Source organism: Pseudonaja textilis, chromosome 2 (genome assembly GCF_049901715.1).
Source record: "Pseudonaja textilis isolate UNSWEBS1 chromosome 2, rPseTex1.2, whole genome shotgun sequence".
Taxonomy (NCBI): domain Eukaryota; kingdom Metazoa; phylum Chordata; class Lepidosauria; order Squamata; family Elapidae; genus Pseudonaja; species Pseudonaja textilis.
Genome location: NC_141991.1, coordinates 31,757,717 through 31,783,875, shown reverse-complemented (window position 1 = coordinate 31,783,875; position 26,159 = coordinate 31,757,717). Strand labels below are relative to the sequence as shown.

The following is a 26,159-nucleotide window of genomic DNA, read 5'->3' as shown; positions in this document are numbered from 1 at the left end:
AGAAAACAGGTGAAGCCCCTTTTATTCCTTCACTTTTCTTCCAAGCTCTGAATATTCTTGAAGGAAGCCAAAAATATTCCCACACAAACTATTACAAGAAGAAGGGAAAAAGCAACACAAACCAGACAAGATAAAGGCTGGAGGAAGTCCGCAGATAACACACACTGGGAAGGATGCCAAACTTAGAGAGGAACCATAAACTAGAGATATTTCCACGCTTTGTTTCCAGAGTTTGCCTGTACATAGGTCCATACTCTTATTCAGTTGTCACAGCTGCAGCCCATGAAGAGGATCAAGGCCCTCTCCTGAGAAGACCATGTCTCTCCCTTATCCTCTCCTCCCTGAGTGCCCTAGGATGGATAGGGGATGGGCTTGGGTCCTCCTCTGACTGCTCACCCGGCCTCTGCCCTTCCCCAGCCTCCTCCACAACCTCCGGAGCCACACTTCCACTCCCTATCGGCTGTTCCTCCTCTCCCTCAGAGTCAGTCTCCACCAGGGGCACAACAGCCATGGGCAGTCCTCCCAAGCTCTTTTTTTGCTGGCAGAGACTTACAGACACCATCATAGCCGAAAATGGAGCTTGGGAGGGCTGCAGGTGGCCCTCCTGAACCCCGTTTTCACTGGCAGAGGGTTGCAGGAGGCCGCCACAGCTGAAAACAGAGCTTGGAAGCCCGTTTTTGCTGGCAGAGTGCTTGGGCCACCAAAGGTGTCCCTGACACGAGTGATGTCAAGCTTGCCATGCTACCCTAGCGCCCCCCCCAAGGTCAAACACAACCCTGATGCAGCCCTCAATGAAATCAAGTTTGACACTGCTTGTCAAATCAAGTTTGACAATCGAGTTTGACATGGCAATGCTAAGAAAAACTGATAACACCTTCTGTCAGAAGAGCAATACTATTTTTTAATTAAACTTATTTCATATCAACCATTATGGCCAGAAAATAGCAAAGCAATATTTTTAAATTAAACTTACATATGGAAGATCTAAAAATTAATTCTTCCGCCAGATGGAACTAACAATTCTAGATGAGAGAGACAAAGTGTCATATAAGAACAGATCTTGGTTGCCTTAATGCCTGAATTGGGACTTCTTAAAAGAGCTGCCCAATGTAACAGCAACCATATCCATGTTCACTAATAAACCCATTGCACATTTACTAGCTGCTACGATGTACCTCTGAAACCAGATAAAAGTGAATCACATGCCAAATATCTCTAAGAAAACTTGCACAGAGGAGGACAATAGTCAATAAACAGAAAAGTTGAAATGTAGAACTAAGAGGTGACCAAGATGTGACCAATAAAAAGCCAGGTGAGCATGATTTGGGAGTCTCCAAGTTCAGTTGCCAATGTGTGCTAATGCACCTGAATTTACTTTCTTGTTCTTTGCCAAATCTGTAATCCCACCTACCATTGAAAAAAAAATGAAATGGAGTTGGCTTACTACAGCATTATCTTTGTTTGTTTCCAAGGCTATCTCGGGAACCAAATTCTCTTATTTGGTATTTTTAGAAAATAATGACTGCAGATAGCAGCAGTCTAGTAGTTTGAATGGAAGAACGTTTACTCATTCATAAAATGTAAATTGGGTATGTTATATAGAACGTTGGAAAGGCAGGGTCTTTGATGGATAGTGAGCAGCATCCTCATTGGTTATTCTTTGGTAAATGAGTATGTTGTGATTCATGTTGCAGCTGTTTTATGAATAAGCAATAAGGTTTTATAATGACTGATATTTTTGACAGCATTCATTCTTAAAAGTTTCAAATATACTGAACAAAAGAGCCTGGGGGGAGTTCTCAGTCACTGTACGCAGTGAGAATAGAGTAGAGTAGAGTTGAGTAGAGTAGAGTAGAGTAGAATAGAATAGAATAGAATAGAATAGAATAGAATAGAATAGAATAGAATAGAATAGAATAGAATAGAATAAACTAGGAAGGGACCTTGGAGGACTTCTAGCACTAGACAATGAAATATATAAATATATATTTGCATGACAGCCTTGTAAGGTGCTTCCAGGCAATCAGATGCTGCCATAAATGGATCCATTGACTGACCCTTTAGCCTTAATCATAGACTCTCCTCCAGGTATCTTAGAGTAGAATAACAGAGCTGGAAGGTTTTCTCATCCAGTCCATTGCTCAGGCAAGAGGTCCTATATCATTTCAGACAAATGGTTGCCCAATCTCTTTTTAAAATCTTCCAGTGTTGGAGCATTTACAACTTCTGGAGGCAGGTTGTTCCACTGATTAATTGTTTAACTGTGTCAGGAAATTTCTCCTTAGTTCTAAGTTGCTTCTCTCCTTGATGAATTTCCATCCAATTCCTTCTTGTCCTGCCCTCAGGTGCTTTGGTGTTTGATGTTCCACTATTTTCCATACCAGCAATTACAGGTTCTCATGCATGGAAGTTATGTACAGGTAGTCCTTGACTTACACAAACAACTGAACCCAACATTTCTGTTGTTAAGTGAGATGATTGCTAAGTGAGTTTTGCCCCAATTTACTATCTTTCTTGCCACACGTGTGTAAGTGAATCACTGCAGTTGCTATGTCAGTAACAAGGTTGTTAAGTGAATCTGGCTTCCTCATTGACTTTACTTGTTAGAGGTTTGCAAAAGGAGATTACATGACCCCAGGACTCTGCACCCACCAAAATTAGGAACCAGTTGTCAAGTCATCACATTTTGATCATGTGATCATGGGGATGTTGCAATAGCTGTAGGTGTGAAACATGGTCATAAGCAGGGTTGGGCTGCTGGGGGTTTGCAGAGGTTCTGGAGAGCTGCTAGCTAAGATTCTGTGCAGTTTGGAGAACCCCAAAATCCCACTCTTAGCTGGCCCTACCCACCCTTCCCCTCCTCTCCCAGGAGTCCCCATGCGGCCCATTTTGGATGCAGGTAAGTGCAGGGTATGCGCGGAGGCTCGGGGAGGGTGAAAAATGGGCCCCCTGGAAGCTCAGGACGCCTGGAAATGGGCCCGTTTCCAGCTTCCAGAGAGCCTCCGGAGTCCGGGGAGGCCCTTTTTGCCCACCCAGAGGCTCGAAGAAAGCTTCCAGAGCCCGGGGAGGGCAAAAACACCCCCCCTCACTGTGGTGCAGGAGGCCGATTAGGCCACACCCACCATGGCCACGCCCATTCGGCAACCAGACGGAGAACCCTTTGCTAAAATTTTTGAAGCCCACCCCTGATCATCAGTGCCATTGTAACTTTGAATGGTTATAAGTTGAGGACTACCTGTACTAACTTAAGAATCATAAACATGGACAGTAATAGGTTTTGTCAGTTGCACGTGGGGGTCAAAGTAAATCTTTGGACAAAATACTGAAATTGTTTCTTCTAATTATATGAGCTAGAAACTTTGTCTGATTAAGCAAAAACAGAAGAGAATGTGATTCTGTTTGCTAGTAACAGTAATGCTTAATAAAGTATTAAAACTAACAAAATTCCCATAAGAATTAGCGTCAGATTGTTTTATTTTTAGTTCTTAACCTAAGAACTCTAGAATTCCCCCATTTTCTAGCTCAGAGAAAATAAACGTCTACTTTGAGTGAGTTCACATGTGCTCATTCTCAAAATATGATTCATGTTGTCTTTATTCCCTTTTCTATTTTCCCATATGCAAAATAATGTTTGTATATAAGGGCATTTTTGTAGACAATAATCCCTTAAAGGCTATATTAGCAAAACATCAGTTGGCATTAAGGTTTGGACTGTGTGATAAATATTTTAATAGTTAAACATCTTGTGAGGGAGAAGAGGCGGGGTTAATGTAGAAAATAAATCTCACTGTGGCTTTTAATGTGCAAAAATGGACAGTGGTGGTTTTAAAAAGTTTCTATGAGGGCTTAGAGCTGTACTTAGTCTCTCTACATCTTTAGCCAGTAATATTTTATTGTTAGTTTCAAGTAATATGCAAACTTTTTTTGATGAAACTCTAAACTAAGATAAATAGTTCAGACGTTTTCAGAAAATGACACTGGCCAGCTGAATTAAGTTATTTCCAGTCCTGTCAATTTCAACAGCAAATTCAAAATCACACTGAGATAAAATTAATGTAAAACTCGGCAGATCTAGCTTTCTGACAGAGAAAACTGATATTGCTCTGATATTTGTGTAAAAAGCAGCTATGGGGCTGCAAGAGAGGAAAAAGGCAAAAATATATCTATGAAAGAGAATATGTGAAGCTCATAGTTGAACTGTGAGGTCCTTGGTCCTTTCTTTGTTGTTTGCTTGCAGACATTTCATTAACTGACTAGGTAGCACTGATGATCTTACCTAGTTCGGTAATAAAACATCTGCAAGAAAGCAATCAAGCTCAGAGAGCACCAAGGACCCCCAATATTTGTCTTTTTAGTATGAAACTGTGGTGTCATAAGTTTTCTGTTGGGTGTTGAAGCATATAACTTCCTGGGACAGCTTTATTTGTTTCTTCAGCTATTCCTCTGGACAAAAGGATATTGATATTGCCTTGATTTTTATTATCTGACCTATAAGTCTTAAAAATGCTTTCACTGAGAAAAATGAAAAAAAAAAAGTAGGCAAAGCATGCTGAACGTGGCTCCTAGAATTCTTTCCAATATATGAATACTTACTATGGATTGCACGACTGGGAGGAGGCAGCCAATCTGAATGTGTTGGGGATTTTTCCCCTCCCTTCCATGGTTCCCAGCTGGATTGTGACCATTTTCAAAGTTGATCTTTCTTTTCTGCAGGTTCACTTCTGTATCAATTTTGGTCTCATTCTGATCAGATTTTGGAGAGTTATTGTATTGATGAATAGAACGTTCAACCTCCTCACATGATTACTTTTCTATACATTATTGGGTTGCAAAGAATAAATGATTCTTCGGAAAATAAAAAAGGAAATGAGAAATAACCCTCCCGTGAACACCACTGCTGATCCAGCAGGGCCCTGCTTATGTTCTTATCTTCCTAATCCATTTTTGCAAGAACTCTTGCCATGTGTTTCGTTAATTACAGTGAAATTGTCAGCTCCATTTGGTAAATTTAAAAGCTGGCTTTTTAACCTATGATTTGACAGAGAGAACCGAGGACTTCTTCATTCCCAAACTTTCTTTTCTTCAAGTTGAAAAAGAGAGGGAAAAAATTAAAAACATTGTTGATTCGATTATGATACCCACTTTCATTCTTACACATAAAATTCATTCCAAAAATGAAAAAAACATTCGTGCATTGCTCTTCATGTGGAGAATCTGAAATTTACCCAGATGGTGCACATTTTAAAATAATTATTTCTTTAGTGATGGTTCATATAGACTGAATATCAGGTAACTCTTTCCTAGATGTGGGTTTTCATCAGACATGTGAAGAAAATTAAGCGTTATGGAGGATACTCAGATTGAAATTTGCTGATTTCTTATCTCATCTATCCTACAAGGAGCTCTGTTGGATACACAGATCATTCTATTTTATCTATAATAGAAACCTGTAAAACAGACTAAACTAAAGGTCAAACAAAGCCTCTTAATCAGCTCCATGGCTGAATAAGGGTTTGATTTTCATGGTCTCCCTGGCCCTTTTAGCATCACATCCGGATGTCTGACCTACTTAGTTCCCAATATTTACTGTTACTGGTCGTTATGTATATAGGAGTATATCCTATATGTATATAGGAGATGAAGTAGAAAACATATCCTAATTGTCCCCTTTGGAGATGTGGATCATCTGGTGTTGTATATCCATTTAAAAAAAAATATTTATTTGATTTGTCGATCGCTTATAAGATAATAGCTATAAGTATATACATAGTTATGAATACATGAAATGGGTACATATAAGAAAAATAAAAGAAATAATAGGACAGGGATGGTAGGCACCTTGGTGTGCTTATGCACTCCCCCTACAGACCTCTTAGGAAAGGGGTGAGGTCAATAGTACACAGTTTAAGGTTAAAGTTTTGGGGGTTTGGGGAAGAAACCATAGAGTCAGGTCGAGTATTCCAGACATTGACCACTCTGTTGCTGAAGTCGTATTTCCTACAATCAAATTTGGTGCGGTTAACCTTGAATTTGTATCTATTGTGTGCTCTTGTGTTGCTATGGTTGAAGCTGAAGTATTCATTGACAGGTAAGTCATTGCAATGTATGATTTTATATACCAAACTTAGATCAGATCGAAGGCGGCGTAATTCAAGGTTTTCTAGGTCTAGAATTTCAAGTCTGGTGGCATAAGGTATTCTACAATGAGTAGAGGAGTGGAGAACTCTTCTTGTGAGATATTTCTGGACTTTCTCCAGCTAATATCAGATACGTAATGTGGGTTCCAGACTGATGAGCTGTATATGAGTATTGGTCTGGCAGATGTTTTGTATTCTCTAGTTAGTAGTGTGATATTACCAGAGAAAAAGCTATGTAGGATTAGGTTAGCAACTCTTAACGCCTTTTTGGCTACGTAGTTACAGTGGGCGCTAGCACTTAGGTCATTAGAGATGAGTATTCCAAGGTCCTTTCCAGAGCTTGGATCATCAACAAGGTCTTGACTATTCAGCTAGTATTTTATTTTCTGATTTTCTGATCCATTTCTCATAACACTGATTATATAATACAGGGGTCCCCAAACTTGGCAACTTTAAAGACCTCTGATATAATGTCTTGGGCTGTACTGATACAGGAAGCTCTTTCTTCATTCAGAATGTCTTCATTCTTCATTCAAGATAGGAAAAGAGATGGTGGCCAGCCCATTGGGCTTGATACTTGTTGGGGTTATGAATCCTGATCACCCAAGGTTTTTTTTCAAGAGCGGGGGGAATCAGTGTTATGCTTTTTGCAGCCAGAACACCTGGCATTCACTGGCTTTTATAAACTAATGATAGGCTGCTCCTTTCCATTCGCTTTACAAAAGAAAACACTGAACAGTATTTTTGGCTAATTGTTCACCTAGGTCTAACGCTCAGGCAGAAAGCCTCCAGGTTTTTGTTACATGCTCAGTAATTTGAGGGTGAGTATTTAGACCAGCACTCTCCAGCTGCTAGGAACTTCCACATGGGTGAGATATATTCTCACAATTCCCTAACTGACAAGAAGAAGGGGATTATTAGAGTTACCCTGAAGTAAAATAGACTGCCAATAAATTTTCTAAATAAATGCATAAATAAAGTCCAATCTATCTAATAGGCCTCAAGTTGGCAATCCCCTAACTGACAAGAGGAAGGGGATTATTAACATTACCTTGAGGTAACATAGACGGCCAATAAATTTTATACATACATACATAAATGGTGTGGAAGTCCAGTCCCTTTAACAGGCCTCAAGTTGGCAAAGTTGCCCTAGAGAATTGGATCGTCCTGCAAACAGATGTTTAAGAATAAATACAGGATTAATAGCAAGATAGTGGAAAGGGTCAGGAAAGTGGTTGGAAAGGATGGTAACAAGTTTGATGTATGACTGATGTCATAGAAAAGAACGATTTGATGCTCCCGAGACTTCAAAATCAATTACAATCAATAAGGGGGAAAAGGGAGAAATATTAAATTATGACAAACAACCTTCTGGAGGCATTTGCCAGAATCCAATTGCAGGCTCCAACATATTCTTTTTTTTTTTTTTTTTCAAATAAAGCCAAGCAAATTGTAATTTTAAAAGAAAGACTTGGCTTCCATTAGAGACCATTCGGTTACTCTAAATGGAGTTGCAGTATTTTAGTACACCGGGTAATTGAGAATGGCTTTTGTTCCCTAGCTGGTCTCATTATGCTTCTCCCTTCAGAAAGGAAGATTGGAAATAATCTTACTTAAACCAAGCGGCAAGCGACTTTAATCGCCCAGCACGGAGAGCACCAGAACTACACGGAGGGGAGTTAAAAAAAAAAAATCTAAAAAAGGTATGAGAATCCTCTAATCTTTGGTTTAGTTGTAATGAAATTGTACTGGATAAAGAAGAAACAGATGGATCCTGATTAATTTTTCACTGAGAAGGGTGGAGGGGGGGTAGAAAGGGGGTCGGGGGGGAGGGAGAGAGAGAGAAAAAGAAAAAACAAAATAGAACAAAGCTGATCTTGATATCCAGCATCAACAAACAAACATTGACTGAGAACTCCTCATACAGTAAAGCTGAAACGAAAGTGCTACAACCAAACAGCATGATTCATATCTACGTTGGATACATACATAGCTCATGGGAGAATGACAATATTTATCCTCCCTATTCAGCCAAACATTAAACAATGCAGATATGACCAACCTTGTTTTTGTTGCCTTTCCTCAACACTTTTGAACTATAATAAATGGGATACAAAAAGCATCTGCATGCAGCTGCCTTTTCTTCTTGCGATGGTTCATTATTTTTTGCAGCTCAAGGGTAGTTGCTGTTGGTTCCCCATCAGAATAAGAGACTTTGATTGACTAATTAATTCTTGCATAAATGATGGCAAGATATTGGATACAGGGAGAGAGAATGGGACGCAATACAACCCAGATAATTACAGGTATAGATCAGGTATAAAGTATGTTTCTTCTAGTGTGACTCCTTCTAGATTCTTAGACTACAACTCCCATTAATGCCGGACAGCCTGGCCAATGAAAAAAAAAAAAGAATGATAAAACTTGATGAGATCAAAGGGCACCAGATTGCAAAGTGCTAACAGGTTATTCACCATCCAGTATCTCTATCGTATGTGGGAAAATATGCCATTCCCCTAAATGATATTGCATTTTACATTCTGATTCTTGGACTTGTCTCATTGAATGATTAAACCAATATTAGAGTCTCAGTATGCAACAGCATCACCGGTCGTTGCCTGCAACCCTAAGAGCAATTTTGGCTGTTTTAGTCATTGGCTATTTGTTGTTCGTTCGACAATGCTTTCATCCCTAGGGTTCTCAACGAGGACATCAGACAAAAAGCAAAGGAGGAAAAAAAAAGAAACAACCCTTTTTACACACAGAGAATAATATCAACCAGTAAGATTCACAAAGAACAGCTAGAATCGTTAGCTCCACTGGAAATGCTTGTCTGAAGGGAAAGGACTTCATTCCATTCCCAAAGAGGAGGGATTAGGTTAGGGATGGGATTCAAAAATCCCAGCAACTGGTTCACTGCCCAGTTGATGGGTGGGTGTGACCATGGTGGGCGTGGCCTACCTGAACTTCCGGGAGGCTGTTTTTTACCTTCCCCAGGGTCCGGAGGCTTCCCTCGAGCCTCTAGGAGGGCAAAAATGACCTCCCCTGGGGTCCGGAGACCCTCTAGGAGCTGGAAACAGGCCCGTTTCTGGAACTTCTGGAAGGGCCGTTTTTCACCTTCCCCAGGGTCCCGAGGCTTTCAACTACCGGTTCGGTGAATCAGATGTAAATTTAACATCTCGTTTACCCGAAGCGGTCCAAACCGATAGAATCCCATCCCTGGATTAGATGTTACTGCAGAAAAAATCTATTCCTTTACTTGTGGGCGGGATGCAGGACAACATACCCAAGACATGGGGACCTTTTTAAAAACATCTGTCTGTTTCACAAGCTATGACATCTTCATACGGTACCGGAAAGTTCAGATCTTTATTCTGTTGCATTTTCAACTAGAGTTGTCCCTTGAGGCACAAAGGACCAATCTCATGTTATTCTACTTGGATACATTATGCAAAGGCTCAGCTCTCTAAGAGAAGTGTCTAATGATGGGAAAGGTGGAAGGAAAGAGAAGAAGAGGACAACCAGCTGCAAGTTGGGTAGATTCAGTACAGTAGCCATGAATGGAAGATCTGAAAGATCAGATTAGGAATTGTTTATCATAGACAAAAATCAATCAATCAATCAATCACTGTTGTATTTTCCAATGATCACAGTAGCAGCAGCAACTTTGTGTTGATCTCACAAACACTAAGCACAACTGATAACGGATAACAGATAATCAGAGTTGGAAGGAATCTTGTAGGTCATCTAGTCCAACTCCCCACCCATTTCTGACAAATAGCAGTCCAATCTCTTCTTGAAGGTCTCAAGTGATGGCGCTCCCACAACTTCCAAGGGCAAGCTGTTCCATTGGTTGATTGTTCTCACTGTCAGAAAGTTTCTCCTTATTTCCAGGTTAAATCTGTCCTTGTTCAGTTTCCATCCATTATTCCTTGTCTAGCCTACAGGTGCTTTAGAAAATAGCTTGACCCCTTCCTCTCTGTGGCAGCCCCTCAAATATTAGAAGACTGCTATAATGTCTTCCCTGGTCCTTCTCTTTACTAGACTAGCCACGCCCAGTTCCTGTAACCTTTCTTCATATGTTTAGCCTCCAGTCCCCTAATCATCCTGGTTGCTCTTCTCTGTACTTTTTCTAGAGTCTCAACATCTTTTTTATAATGTGGTGACAAAACTGGATGCAGTACTCTAGGTGTGGTCTTACTAAGGCTTTATAGAGTGGTATTAGCACCTCACTTGATCTCGAATCTGGTTAGGACTTCAATTGACAGATCAAGAGGAAATTCCAGACATGAGACATGGATTGGCACTCAAAACAGACATCCCAGACATTGGTGAAACATTTTCTGCCTTAGGCCAAATAAACAAAATGGGAATGTCCATAGTACAATAGTCACCAGAAGTGGTGCTTTTTTGATTGCCGAATGAATGTAAACGAGACTGAAAATTTTCTGCCCTGAGTACAATGGCAGAAAACAATTTCAGTGCTGGTGTAACTTGGAATGGTCACTAAAGTAAACAGTTATAAGTTGAGGACTATGTGTATCCTGGAGAGCTAATGTGAAATAGTAATGATATCCTGAAGAGCCAGTATATAATCCAAACAGGCAACACGGCTCCTTTTTATACTTGTTTCTGAGCACTGCAATGGGACATAGTTGTTATGTTGTGGAGAAGTGCTGTAGTTAAAGAGTAGCAAAAGAGGGCAGGATGTACAGATGAGTTTGTTTTTTGATTATACTCGGTTTCTGTAATTGAATTAGATCTTTTTTTGAAGTATGTTTTAAGCCTTTTGCATTCAGCTTCTCTGTTCTTAATTAATCAGACCCTGCTAGCTCTTGTAAATTATTATGAGGCTTTCCATTAGCATTCAATTAGGTTACAGGATTTAGGCTTCTAAATAAAATGCCACACAAAGGGAAGAGGATGCTTTTTATTTCCTTGCTTGAATCACGGATTAATGAGCAATTGTTTAATATTTTCCATTTGCTGACAATCTGTACTACTTCATGCAGCAAATACAGGAAAGGAATTTGTAACTCTGTAACTTTCCAAAAATATTAATCTCACAGTAAAAATAACAATATAAATGTTGGGTTTATTAAGCCTACAGAACAGTGTACTCCTTTTGAGTGGGAGCAACCTCAGTAGAATACAACCAAGGGGACAAAAATAATATTTGTGTAAGGTAACACTGAAGCCCCATCAGTGACCTTCTGCTTTCTAATTTGAAACAAGAATCCTCTCACAGGTTTTGTAGGTGAACTTTTCTAAGATCTCAGGGTCATTCTATAGATTATTTGATGGCCTTCAGACATCACTGAATGCTGAAAGAGACCATAGAGTAATGGGGCAGCCAGTTCTCACAGCCCCAACACAACAGTGGTGGGATTCAATTTTTTTTACTATTGGTTCTGTGGGCGTGGCTTGGTGGGCATGGCAGGGGAAGGATACTGTTAAAATCTCCAGTCCAAGGTGGTATTTATCAGTTCTCTGAACTACTCAAAATTTCCGCTAGCAGTTCTCCAGAACTGGTCAGAATCTGCTGAATACCACTTCTGCAACACAAGCACAGTGAAGAATAGGTCCCTTCTGCTCCAAATGGCACATAGTGGGAAAAGGAGGCATTGACTGAGTATGAACTGGCAAGGTAAAAATGTACTATGTCACTGAAATGTGTTGACAATTCACTACTTCCCCCATAGAAACAACTTTAATCTGTGAGCTACATGTGATTGCAGCTCCTGGTTGTTGAAATCTGCTAGCAAACCGCTTGTGATGGAGGTGTAGTTTCCTATCACTTTTGGAAAGGGAGAAAAATGCCATGTTATTTCCTGAATCCCCTGCCTGTACGCAGCAAATACTGCAATTGTATCACATGACCAGAGGGTAGGGCCGTGATGGCGAACCTATACCACATGCCAGAAGTGGCACACAGAACCACCACTCTGGGCATGCCAGCTGTCGCCTGTTGCTGTTCTGGGTTTTGGCATGCGCATGCGTGCAGGCCAACTGGTCTTCGCATGCACAGAAGCCCTGGAAGCTGAGCCCAGGATGCATGCACATGGCAGGAAGCTGAGCTTCTGGTTTCCAGTGTGCATGCTGGTCTTTGCACATGCATGTGGGTCAGAAACTGGAAGACCAGGTGGCCAGCACGCATGCTAGGGAGCTGCTTTTCTGGTTCCCGGTGGTTACCCTCACGATGCGCGCTCCTGTTCTGGCACTTGGTGCCAAAAAGGTTCACCAACACTGTGGTGGGGTGAGATGAGGGCAGAGGAGTGAAACTGGGCACCTTAATCCAAACTAAGAGCTAGAAAGGATGTGTCAGATGAAAAGAATGAGGACCATAGCTTAAGTTGCAGTTAAAAAGATGTATTGCTCAAGCCTACTCACAATCTAGTCAATTAACCTTCAAGTACTAAATTGGCACTAGATAAGGGTCAATGGAATTCAAGAGGAGTTGAACTTAAGACCTTTTGTGGGAATGTAATGATTCTAGGCTGATGACCTGCTTGACTCTAACCCCCTAGCTCTGCCTGCTCTTCTCCCACAGGGTGTCTGGTTCTAAAATGAGTGAATAATAAGACCTTTTCTTGATGGCATTCAAATAATCTAATTTACCCTAAAAACAAAAACCAGTGGTGATATTTAAAAAAAAACTGAGTAGAAGCCTCACCCTTAGACAGTCTTTTTAAAGCTGAATGTTATTTATAAAAAAATTCAGTCCACTGTTTTCTGCTTTTGAGAGACATTTTCTTTCTTTCAGTGTTTAGGTCCCGTAAATAATGTTTATGGAAAAGTCAACAACAAAACATCTTCATTCTCTGCTGGGCCCAGACTTAGTCCTCTTGGGAATCTGGAATGTCTTTGTTCTGTTACTGAGGTACCATCAAGTAGGAAGCAATACACAGGTGAGTTCTTATAACAAAGGCATATTTAAAAACAGGGCATCTCAGGATTGGTGATCATACCTGCCTCAGAGAAAGGTCTGGGTTTTATGCAGGAATAACCCGAAGGCATGAGGGGAAATGACAGTGAAGGAGAAAATAGCAGTCACTGGGCAAATAGTATTTAAGCAGTACTGAGAGAATAGCAAGAGATCACTAGTAATCGATAGTAATCGAACAGCAGCTTTGGTGGTGAAAGCAAGCCATGCTCAGTTCAAGCCATTCCCTCTGCTTTTATTTATTTATTTATTATTTATTTGATTTGTTAATCACTTACAAGATAGTAGGTATAAGTATAAACATGAGTAAGAATACAGAAAATAGGTACGATTAAATGGGGACAATAGGACAGGGACGGGAGGCATAATGGTGCACTTATGCATGCTCCTTACAGACCTCTTAGAAATGGGGTGAGGTCAATAGTGGATAGTTTGAGGTTAAAGGAGTGGGGGTTTGAGGATGTAACTACAGAGTCAGGTAGTGCATTCCAGGCATTGACCACTCTGTTGCTGAAGTCGTACTTTCTGAAATCAAGTTTGGAGCAGTTAACATTGAGTTTGTATCTATTGTGTGCTCTTGTATTGTTGCGGTTGAAGCTGAAGTAGTCATTGACTGGTAGGACATTGTAGCAGATAATTTTGTGTACTACGCTTAAGTCCAACTGTAGGCGGTGTAGTTCAAGACTGCCCAAGCCCAAAATTTCAAGTCTGGTGATATAGGGTATTCTATTGCGAGCAGAGGAGTGTAGTACTCTTCTTGTGAAATACTTCTGGACTCGCTCAATTGTATTAACGTCTGATATACAGTGCGGATTCCAGACAGATGAGCTGTATTGGTCTAGCAAAGGTTTTGTATGCCCTAGTTAGCAATACAATATTTCCAGAGGAGAAGCTTCGTAAAATTAGATTTACAACTCTTAATATCTTTTTGGCAATGCTGTTACAGTGAGCTCTGGCGTTTAGGTCATTAGATATGAGTATTCCTAGGTCCTTGACAGAGTGAGGGTCATCAATGAGGTTTTGCATAAAACCTGGGAAAGGGGAGACTGGCACATGTACCTTAGTTTTGGGAGTCAAGAGTTCAGCAGGACAAGGAGGGAAAGGAAAAGGAGATTTGAAGAGCCAGGCTGCTGTGGAGTAGCTGATCAGCAGAAACTGTCTGACTTCTCCAGGTTGCAATCCCCAGTTTGTGCTTCTGTAGTTTAAGGGAGCAGCATACCAGGAGGGCTGAATTCAGCACTTTCTTGGAGATATGACTACAAATCCAACTGAGTCAAGGATCTTGACAGGCCCCTTCCACCTTGTGGTCACATTGATTAGGCCAAGATCCTGTCCATTAAGAAGACTTGGGGGAAAAAAATAACCACTTGCAAAGACTCGAGAGTGACTTCAATTCTCAATTAGAGAGGCAGAGAAGAGCTAGTAGTAAGGATTCAGACAGGATTTTATTGCAATATGCACTCAGTTGAGGGTAGTTAGGGGATGCGGAGCCATCCTTTCACCCAGATGAAATTTACAAGAGGCTTCTAAGTTCTGACTATCTCACAAATATGCTATCTTTTTACATCTATTTTCAAGGTGATTGGCTTTGGAGTGATTTGTGACCCAATCAACCTTTCAGCAGGTTGTTGTCTCCTTTCTTGTTCTCTCTCTACAATGGCGTTTATATTCCTGCAGAAAGCATTAAATCAGAGCCACAGCTCCATTTCACTGGTGGGAGTGGAAGAGGGGATTCCAAACACCTTCCATTGTTATGAAGATGTGTCTTTCTGTAAAACCATTATTGGGCTTTCAGAAGCGAGAGATTTCCAATCAGAAGGGGGGGGGGGAAATCCCTTACAATTCTCTTTGAAAAAGGGCTACTTCTATCACTTCTGCAGAGATCAAAGTTTTACAGGAAAAGCAACAAGGTTGCCTTACCCTGGAGGAGTTGGCAGTGTTGATATGTCCTCTTGTTATATTAAAAAAAAGACTCCTGTACATTCCTTTGCTAATATAGGTAGTCCTTGGTGTACAACAGTTCCTTTAGTGACCATTCAAAGATATGACACTGAAAAAAGTGACCCTTTTTCACAGATAAAACCTCTGTAGCATCCCCATGATCCTGTGATCAAAATTCAGATGGGTGGCAACGTGACCATTGTAGCATCCTGGGGGCCCTTTTGCCAAACAAAATCAATGGGGAAGCCAGATTCACTTAACAACCAACTTATCAACTGCAGTGATTCACTTAACTGTGGCAAGAAATGTCATAACATGGGGGCAAAACTCAGTTAAAATGTCTCACTTAAGATAAATTTTGGGCTCAATTGTGGTCATACGTCGAGGACTACCTGTTATCAGTACGGGAGCTCTCCTCTATTATGCAGCTACTTCTGAACATCATCATCTCTGCCAAGCTATATGTGGCCTCTTAATCAATGTTGCAGGCTCAGGTGATCCATTTCCAGAAGGAGTTGCAAGACAGAGAAGATTATCTGGGCTACAACACGAATGCGCCTGTGAGGCCTTTTAAAAGTTGGTGGACAAAAAGGCCTTCTACCATAATCACCTCCTGCAAAGAAAAGCCATCTGCTCCTCAAAATTCCATTAAGGATTTTGAACAGAATTCTCACCTTTTTATTTTGGTTTGTTCCTGTTAAAATTCATTTGACTTCACAGTGGAGCACATTACAAGGCAGCAACCAGATTGGCATGGTGCTATTTTTGGAATTTTAAATTAGGTTTTGGAACTTTTGGACAAAAGCATGTTGAGTAAGTTCAGAGTGCCCTATCTTCAGCACAGAATAATAATGGCCCACACTCCTATGCTTAAAATTAGTCGTAGAAGTTAGAGAGGAGGTTTCTCAAGAGAGGTCTAAGCTCTTTCAGTTTTATAACTGAATAATAGCGCTAAACATTTGGTTTTAATAAAAACCAAATCTTAAACGGGTGACATAGACAAGGTTTCCATGACTGCAGCAAACTGGGTAAATCAAATAATTTGTAGACTTCGTTACCTTTCATCCTAATTGCAGTGTGCAAAGACAGAGAACTTTCTATAAAGGGTTTTCTCTAAAATCACCATTCTCCAACTTGATGATTATAAAACTCTTGCATGCTGACTGGAAATGATGGGAATTGTAGTATCAGATATTTGAAGGACAATGTGGCTTGTTATGGATGAAATTAAGTTTGTCCATTGTGTATTTTAAACATTATAGACAATGAATCCAAGCTTAAAGACAGGACAGTAGCTGGATCTATTTCAGTCTGGAAAAGACAGGAGCCAGAAGACAAATGATTGTTTTCTAAATATTTTGAAGGGCTGCAGCATGGCTTATTTGTGTTTTATTCTTAATCCATTCCAGTCTTAGCCCTGATTCTAGTCCTGTGAATTTTGATTTGTGACTTTAATGTTTTACTTTTACTATCTACGCCAGCACTACAGACACATCCACATGTGCAGGAGTCCTGATAACAATTCAACATTCCTGGAATTGAATGATGTAGTGAATGCAAGTAACATCGGAAAAGATGCACTTAAAAATCATTGGGCAGCTGAGTAGATAATATTGACATAGTGTCTGGACCACCGTATTAAGAATGCTGAATTATCTTATCCTGGGCCATTACTCCACAACTCAAGTACCCTGTGGTTTGAATTGTCTGTGACCCCTATTTTAATTTAAAGTACATACGACTGCAAGTGACAGAAGATCAAATATGGATGGAAGTCTGTTGCTTTTTAAGTTTCAGCAGCCAAAGTACACATTTACAGGTGTCCCAGTGGTGCTGTTGAGCCAGCAGAAATGGTGTAGCTCTTCAAGGGGTTATATGAGTAAAACAAGCCTGCAGAATGAAGCATTGTCCCATTTCTAATAAACAGAAGGGAGCAGGCACCCCACTTTGCTTGGTAACAACAGGTTTTGTTATTGAGCAGCTACTGCTTGTGAGGTGGATAGCTTAAGCCACAGTGGCCCCTTCTATCGTATCATTGTCAAGGTGCACACACCTCCAGGAAGGGAAGTGCCTCATCTAGGTGGATGATTCGCAATCTGAATTTTCTTTCCAGCCAGAACAGTCACAATGGCATCCTAAGTTAGCTATTACTGTTACGGTATGCTAACAGTCATGTTCCCACAAAGCATTGAAAATTATTTTAGTGTTTGGAATTAAGAGAGCATTTCTTTCCAGCTGACCAGCTTAGGAATTGCTGCAATTTCATGTCTGGTGACACCTCTTTATAGCCTAGCAGAATTGACCCATATGGAAAAGTCTGGCAGCATTCTACCGGTAGTAGATCATTTATAAACTTGGTTCCTTCTCCGTTCAGTGACTAAAAGATTAGCTTCATCTCACTCTTATGTATGTGTATATGGCAATTCTCATGGGATCAACATTAGGGCATTTTGGGAACATGTTGGTAATATCCCCTATGTTTCCTATTTATGGTCCAGAATGCTGCCTAACGCTAATTGTCTGTGAAAACTCCACCCAGAGTTACCCTGTGATAAGGTGGGCAGCCAGTACATTTTAGAAATAAATAAACAGCACTTAGCAATAGCATTTAAGACTTATATACCACTTAACGGTGCTTTACAGCCCTCTCTAAGTGGTTTACAAAATCAGTGTATTGCCACAAACGATCCAGGTCCTCATTTTACTGATCTTGGAAGGATGGAATCAATCTTGAGCTGGTCAGGATTGAACTCTTGGTGGTGGGCGGAGTTAGCCTGCAATATGCATTTTAACCACTGTGCTATCTTAGGTCTTACAGTAAATACATAAATAAATAAAACTGCTCTTCCAAAATAAATCACTAATGACAAACATGCTTGGAACTGAAATACATGCTGTTTATTATACCAGAATCTTATTTTCAGAATTATAAAATGCAGTTTTTAGTATTAATTTCTGTTTAATTAATAAACTCAAACCTGTCATTTTTGCATATCTATCAAAAGATTTTTTTTTAACTAAGGTTTCTTATTTTGGTCATGCAGATAAACTTGTCTGAACTTGATAAACAACTGGTGTTAGTTCTATTTTTTTTTTTTTTTGGAATTGGATTTTTTGAGGCAAAATTGTTAAAATACCTCAATAAAAACCACAATAGATTACTATACTTAGTAGACTACCATTATACTTAAGACAAAGTGATCAATTGCTTATAGGATTTGTTACAACTTGAGTGAACTTGTGGGAAACTAATTAGAACAGCTCATGGAGCAACACATTTTTAAATGTGTTATGTAGCTGAGTAACAATCATGGATATCAGTGCTTGATTGGAATGTGATCAGGAATGGAAAGAAGAGGACATTAATTAGCCTTTGTTGCACATATATAATTTCTACATGCACAAACATGGGCATAATGTTTAAAAGGGTTATAGCACACCAAAATATATGTAATATGTTTAAACATGCTATAAAATAGGTACTCCTAAAATGGATAATTACTATAGACTAAATCCAGTTTAGCTTTTTTTTTCTCACAAGCATACATTCTTGAACAATTTACACTAGAGGTCTGCAAACTCTGCAACTTTAAGACTTGTGGACTTCAACTCCCAGAATTCTTCAACCAGCCATGCTGTTTGGGGAATTCTGGGAGTTGAAGTCCACAAGTCTTAAAGTTGCTAAGTTTGGAGATCCATGGACTACACAGTATACAAAAACATAAGATATCTGCAACACCTTTTAAGATCTCAAATACATTTGGGTCAGTTTTTGTTTGAGGAATTAAATTCCCCTCTCAAAAAAAAGAGTGCCAAAATGTTTGCCCCATTTGCTTTGCTTACACTGGTACTTTCTATGTCTTTCAACCTGCATAAAATGTAGACCACAAAAAGCTTACATTTGTTCAAGGAGCACAATTCCCCAGAAGCATCTGATCCTTCCAGATAGCAATCCCTGAACAAGACGGGTGAATTCATTCTTTTCTGAGCAAGGGAATCAGGCCTCTCATTGAGATTCAACCACAGTGATCCTCATCAAATATTTTGATTAGTGTGTAAACTGTTTATAATAAGCAAATGGATGGAAAGGAAGCTACAGGTAATCTCCAACTTACAACCACTCATTTAATGACTGTTTATAGTTACAATGGCATTAAAGAACTGATTTATGATCCATCTTTGCAGAATCCCTGTAAAAATTCAGCTGCTTGGCTACCAGCATGTATTTGCCATGGTTGCCATGTTCTGGGGTCATAGGATGGCCATTTGTGACTTTCCTACTCAGTTTCCAACAAGCCAAGTCAAAGGAGGAAACTAGATTCACTTAATAACCATGTTATTCCTTTAATAACTGCAGCAGTTCACTTAAGCATGGCATAAAAAGGTCATAAAATTGGGTGCAACTCACTTAACAATCGCTTTGCGTAGCAATGTAAATTCTGGTTCCTAATTGTGGTTGTAAGCCGAGGTATACATTCTTCCGTGCTAGGAAAACTTGAGTGCTTATAAAATAGTAATGCTATGAGAATGAAATGTGCCAGTGGTGGGATTCAAAAAGTTTGACCACCAGTTCAGTGGGCATGGCTTGGTGGGCATGCTTTGAGTGTGTGCACACTTTGCGTACACGCACGCTCCAAACATGCACTTCGCACAGGCGCAGAGGCATTCCAACTCACCTCCTGCAAGCCTGCACTCTTCCGGTCGCTTCTGCAGCTGCTGCGCGGCACTCTGCTCTGCTGCGCAAAGCAGCTAAGCTTCAAAAGCAGAGGATAAAGGTGAGTAAGGGAGCCCAGGCGGGCAGAACAGCAGAGCAGCTGAGAGAACTGGTTTGGTCTCTGCTGTTCATCACCACTACCGGCTCGGTAGAATGGGGCCGAACCAGTAGAATACCACCACTGAAATGTGCCAATTTGAGAAGAAAATAAATGTGGCAAAAGTAGTAATCATTCCAGGCAAAAACAAAACAACAGAAAACAAGTCTTCACTTTCAGGTTGATCCTAGATAATCAGGAAATATTTGGAAGTAGGCCATTCCCTATATAGTTAGGAATTCAACGTTGGAAATAGACACAGTTGGCCTTGTTGACACCTTTGAGGATTATCCTGGCCGAAGATATCATTCCAAAGACACTTCCGGCACAATCGGTTGAATGGAGAAATTAAGAGTGCAAAATAGATGCAGCTAATGCAAATCTTTAGGCTTTCCAAAAGTTTTCAATGGCTGAGTTAACCATCACAAGTGGAAAAGGAGAGGATGATAAGAGAGCAGTGCTGCCCTAAAAACACATACAAGGAAGGATGGAAGATTAAATTGTTCCATCTTTAAGAACGAATAGAAGCTACAGGAAAATTTTGGGCTACTTTTTTGAGTTAGATGTATTTGACGAAATCAACTGATTAGCCATCATTTCTCAACCTTGGCAACTTTTTATTGTATGTGGATTACAACTCCCAGAATTTCCCAGTCAGCATGCTGACTGAGGAATTCTGGGAGTTGAAGTGCATACATCTTTAAGTTGTCAGGGTTAAGAAACACTGGATTAGCAAACAAAATATTATGAAGGATTTTTAGATGACTGCCTTATTTTTTTCAGATATGTTTTCAATTGCCTTGGCTGCTGAATTGACTGTGATATATTATATCGTTATTGCTTATAGTGGTAATTTTCCAAGAGCAGTTTTAATCTTTGCAACAAAGGAAATACATAAGCAGTAGGCTCTCAATATTTAATTCTTTTTATGGCTACCCATGTCAAAGCAATGACTCTGAGCAGCTTACTTCTGCTCTTATTCATAGTTTTCTAAACTTCTTGCTTTGTTCCTTTTTTCCAGCTTCTTGAGTCAAAGAGACAGGATATCAGTTAAAAAAGGCACAGTTCAATTAAGCCTGAACAGGGGTGTAGTATATCTGTGGTTTCTGCAAGTGTACACTTCTGTAAAATATTTTTTTCTCTCTCTTTCCACCACTGGGTTTAAAAGCTTGCTGCCAAGGCTTCCAGTTACAATTGTGTGCAATTGTTTCATGCAATTACTCTGGGAAAAACTTTGCTCAGGAATCTGAGCGGTTAGGTTGAACCAAATGAAGAGTGGCTTTAGGAGTGACCACTTCTCTAAGGTGGAGAAATTTCTGGCAGCAACCAAAACGATCTTCTAGACTCTCTAGTCAGATGGCAGAAGGGGGAGAAAGATCCTAGGTGGCTTAAGGGTAGAACATTTGACACCTGGGAAAATTCAACCAATTTAAAGAACAGTAACACCGAGTTCTTACATGTAGTGGTAACTAAAGGACATAGGTGTTTTTGTAGCTCTGGGTTCAGCCACCATGACATAGATATAGGCTCCTCCACCTGTGATTACGCTGTTGATTACCAAAGGCAGGTGGCATGGAACTCCACAAATACCAACAGACAGGAAGTTGACAACATATTTTGGGGTTCATATTACACCCCATTTGACGAAACTGGAAAGTTGGCCAGGGGTCCAGATTTAATTACAACCCGCACTGGGCACGTTCGATCCAAATGGACGACTATATTCCAGTGTCAGCCTATGATGATTACTTATGAGTTATGACAGGGAGAGCTTGCTCCAATGTGGAAACCAATTAACTTTGCTGGGTATTATACAATCTTATTTACTAAACCGTATGGGTACAAGTATAGATACTATGATAAAAACACAATAAGGTGCACTCTGATAGGACAGTATTTTGTCTTGTGGACAGCGTGCCTATAAGTGTCTTCCCAGAAACTGGAAGGGAACTTGTTACATAGCTGTGCTCCTCCCACCCACCTATATTACTCCCACTTTACCTGAAGGGAAGATTAGAAACTACAGGGATGGTTGACCAATCCAGGAAATACCTGAAGGATTATCAACCCCTTACCTGGTTTGGTGGGCTCCGATCCATCAATAATGCAGGATCTTTTTTATTGCTTCAGCAGAAGAACAAGAAGCCATATTGACAGATAGATGACTGTTCAGAATAGAATGGCTCTAGGTATGGTATTGGCATCCAAAGGAGGTGTGTGCACGCTAATTGGACAACGGGGCTGTGTGTATATTCCGGACAAATTAGAGGAATTCCAAAACCGAGCTAAACACATAGCAAAGATAGCTGGGATTACTCCCATGGACAAATGGAAAGGCTGGGGACAGTGGCTGACAGGATGGTTGCCCAATTTCAGCTGGTTAAGAACCCTGGTCATGCATAATCATTGTTCCCTTAATCACCTGTTGTGGATTACAATGCCTTCCCCTTTGCCTTCCCACCTGTAAGCAAACTATGGGTCTCCCAGTACTCCCGGATAGTGATGTTGGGTGAATCTTGGAAAATTAAATCATTTTCAGATTCAAAGCGGGGGTGGGGGGGTGGAAGAGAGAGATGATGGGCTGTCTGCTAAAATAAAGCCAGGTCATGGCACACACTTGAAAGTAAATCAGGAAGACTATAATTGTGGAGTCTGTCTGGCAAGAGCAAAGAATGCTTATCCACAGGAAATATGCACATGCAAAGCTTGTAACAATTCTGGGTAGTAAGAAAGCTGATAAAAGTAACAAGAGTTAGGCAACTTGCAGACCTCAGCTAAAAGTTAGGAACAGAGATGGCCTGCAGCAAATCAAGTGTGTATTAGATAATTCCTGGGGCATTCATTAGCCAAGGCTTAGGAACAGGGACAGCTAGAGACCAATAGAACAAATTGTAGAATTATTACTAAAATGTTTATTAGATAATATTTCTTATTATCTCACTTTGTCCTGCCTTCTTCTTTCCTGAAAATGTATAAGGCTTACTTAATCCTTTGTTCTTGGTTCTACTTCTTGGCATTTTGGCCAGGAGCCCTTTTCCTTGGAGTACTCCAATAAAAACCAATCAGAAAACCTGCACCTCGTGTCTGGCCTCTAGACCAGAGCCAGCACCATGATCCGAACTGGGGACAACATCAACCTTCAAGCCTTTCCCGAAATGGTTGTGGTTTGCCAGTACCTCACTGGAGGTTTTTAAGAAGAGACTGGATAGTCACTTGTCTGAAATGGTATAGGATCTCCTGCTTCAAGCAGGGGGCTGGACTAGAAGACCTCCAAGGTCCCTTCCAGCTCTATTCCGATTTGATTTGATTTAACACTGCTTTCCAGCAGGCGGGAGGCGAGACCACGACGGGAAGCGCTACTTCGCGTCTGAGGGAGAAATCAGAATTCTCTCCTTCGGCCTTACCTCGAACTGGGCACGGGGATAGTGACGCGCACCAGAGGAGGCGGGGGGGGGGGAGGGGAGAGAAGCAGACCAGCCTTCACTTTGAGGCGGAGAAGAAACGCCAGAGCCTGGGAAAGAAGGCGGGCAGCTCGTCCTGTCGCCCAATCAGGGCCGCCCGACCCGGGGAGCTTTGAAAGAAGCTCAGCGAGCGCTCGTGGTCTCCTTGCCGGCTTTCCAGGCTGAGCCGGTGGCCGCTCGGCTTCTGCTATTCGTGGGGCGGTTGTTGGCGGTTGCAGATTCCCGTCGTGGTGGAACTTTTCCTCCCGTTCTTTCTTAGCGTCAGACCTCTTGCTGTTTCTCTTTTCTCCTTCTGGCTTTCACTTCTTCTTCTTCCGACGACAGCGACAAAGACCACAAACGGATCCCCCCCACCCCACCCCCGGGCTCTTGCAAGCCATCCAATTCCCAGCGCCGCTTGGGTCGAGCTTTATTTTTGATCCTGCTCTTTTCCCAGCCGCGAGACGCCAAGCAGCCCATTTCGGTTCCTCGGCGCCTCTCCGAAGCTTTACCGTGGGGAGGGAGTCAAAGGCAAGGGCGGCTTTGAATGGGATCTCGCTGCCGTTTTGCACCGGTCTCCTGCAAGGCGGCTGCATCCTGAGCATCCCTCCAGGTAAGAATCGCGGGGCGGGAAAGCCCGCGCGCCGCTTTCTCTTCTTCCTGAAAGCGGGAAAGTCCGCCGCGCGGTCTGCAAACGAGGTGTGTGTATGTTATATATATATATGTGTGTGTGTATGTATGTATGTATGTATGTATGTATGTATGTATGTATGTATGTATGTATGTATGTATATATAACGTCGGTGGCGCCGGTGCAACCGTAAGTTGCGTGCTGGTGTTTCACCTCCTACATATATAGTACTCGCGAGTCGATTCAGGGGCTACCACTGACCCTCTTTCTATCGGTTCTTTCCAAGTCGTCGGATTGGGGTGGGTGGGTTGGAAGCCACTGCGGCCAGCAATCGAGCGCTGCTCCCCATTCCGTTCTGGAGGAAGCCCGGTCCAGTCAATGGGCGGGCGGTGCTCGGTTTGCGGGGAAGAGAAGCTGCGGCGAGAGGAGGCAGCGCTAGCGGGCGGCAGAGTGGGAGTTTGCAAACGAGCCTTGGGAGCAGAAGCGTTGCTTCTCTCCCTTTAGGGACCCGGAGAACTTGAGCCGAACAACTTGCAGAGCTCCCTGCCCCGGGAGCGACGGAAAGAGACTTTCGGGAGCCCGATGGGTGCTGAGTTTGGAAAATACCTAAGCCCCGTCTTGGATGTACAGGTCGACTTACCATCACAATAGAGCCCAATGTTTCTGTGGTTGAGACATTTGCTAAGTGTGAGTTTAGCCTTATTTTTAAGACCTCTCTTGCCACAGTTGTTAGATGCAGTTGATAAATGACTCGCCCGGTTGTTAAGTGAATCCGGCTTCCCCACATTGACTTCGCTCGTCAGAAGGTCGCAAAGAAGGGATCACATGACCTTGGGGCATAGCAACGGTCATAAATACGAACTCGTTGCCAAGGGTCTGAATTTTAATCCCGTGATCGTGTGGAGGCTTGCCAAGATCGTAAAACTGAAAAAAAAAAACGGTCACCAGTCCCATTTTTCAGCGCCGTTGCAACTTGAACGGTCACGAAATGAACAGTTGTAAGTCGTGGACTTATCTGTGGTGGCTTTGAAAGGGATGACCCCTCAAGGTTGCTAGGAGTTTTCCTTCCACCTGAGGCTTTACTTTAGCATAGGGCTGTCTCCCTTTTCCCTGTAACTTGACAGGGGGGAAGTATCTGCGGTCACTCGTTGTCGAGAGTTTAGTGGGAGAACGAGAACGAAGCCTGGCGGGCACCCCGTTGCCGGCTCTTCCCCTCCAGAGGCTTCAGCCTTACGGAGTTCCAGCAAACTTCCCTCCAAAAAGGGCGGGAAGAGAGCGGCCTGCAAGATGGCCTGAAACGCTGCTCCGCTTGTAGGGACGAGGAGCGAACAGCAAAGCCTCGGCCGCCGGTTGCTCCCGAGCCCAAGAGAGCCTTTGTTTCTCGGCCATGTGATCGGAGTCGCGATTCCGCCCAGATGCAGCCTGCTCGCCCGCCGCTCTTCGGGTGGCTGCGAGCGGGGTTTATACAGTGCTTGCTCAGCCAACGAATTTGATTGAAAAGCAGCACCGGAGTAAGTGAGTGGGTGGGAGAGAAGAACGGGGAGTCGCTGCGCCCTATCCTAGTAACTGCGCCCTATCTTGCCTTCAAAGGGCATGTGAGCGCAAACGGTCAATCCCTCCTCTCCTGGAGAGTTAAGAGCTTCCTTTCCACCTGTGTCTCTTACACCTACGTTGGTCCCACCGGTTTTGGCGAGGTGCTTTGGCGAGCAGAGGTGAAGAGTGATGGGAGGGGGGTGGAGTTGGTATACATGGCCGGTGAACCTGTCCCCTCTTCCATCTCTGTTTCAGCCAGGCTCGCTTTTGCTTGCTTCCATCCGTGCCCCCTGAAGAAGAAGCGATGCAGAACCCCCACCCTCACCCCCTGATATAAACCAGTCTGGGTAAATGAGATTTCTGGAGTGTGGTGCGTTGCCCACAGCAAAACAAAACCTCAGCTTGCTTCATCTATGTAGACGCTCCTAAGAGGATGCGGAGGAGCCTTCCTTTTGTTGGAAGACAAAGAAACTGCTTGGGGAAGTTTTGGTTCATTATATTCCCCGCGGCAAAGGAATAATTAGTTTTCTAAGTTACACTGTACGGCTTCCAAAGTTTTATATTCCTATCACAACTGAAGAAGGAGTGACTTTGCTGATGAAATACAGCCATAGTGTTTTGTGTTTCTAACAATATTTGTGGGCTTTCCTCACAAGCTGCACCTACTGACTTAGGGCGACAGTCTCATCTTACAGAAGAACATTTCTTGTATAGGTGCAATTA

General features: G+C 41.9%; 2 protein-coding genes across 3 annotated transcripts in view; both read left to right on the top strand.

Annotated features, from left to right (window-relative positions):
• Positions 1-26,159, top strand: part of EOGT (EGF domain specific O-linked N-acetylglucosamine transferase) — a 669,726-nt gene that overhangs the window by 59,868 nt on the left and 583,699 nt on the right. The gene's annotated exons all lie outside the window — the stretch shown is intronic.
• The window catches only part of TAFA4 (TAFA chemokine like family member 4), a 198,479-nt gene continuing 195,683 nt past the window's right edge, over positions 23,364-26,159 (top strand). The window contains exon 1 of one of the 2 annotated variants that reach the window (XM_087923637.1): positions 23,364-23,885. The gene's annotated coding sequence lies outside the window, so the exon portion shown is untranslated. The remainder of the gene's footprint in view (positions 23,886-26,159) is intronic. The other variant, XM_087923635.1, reaches the window with a different exon arrangement.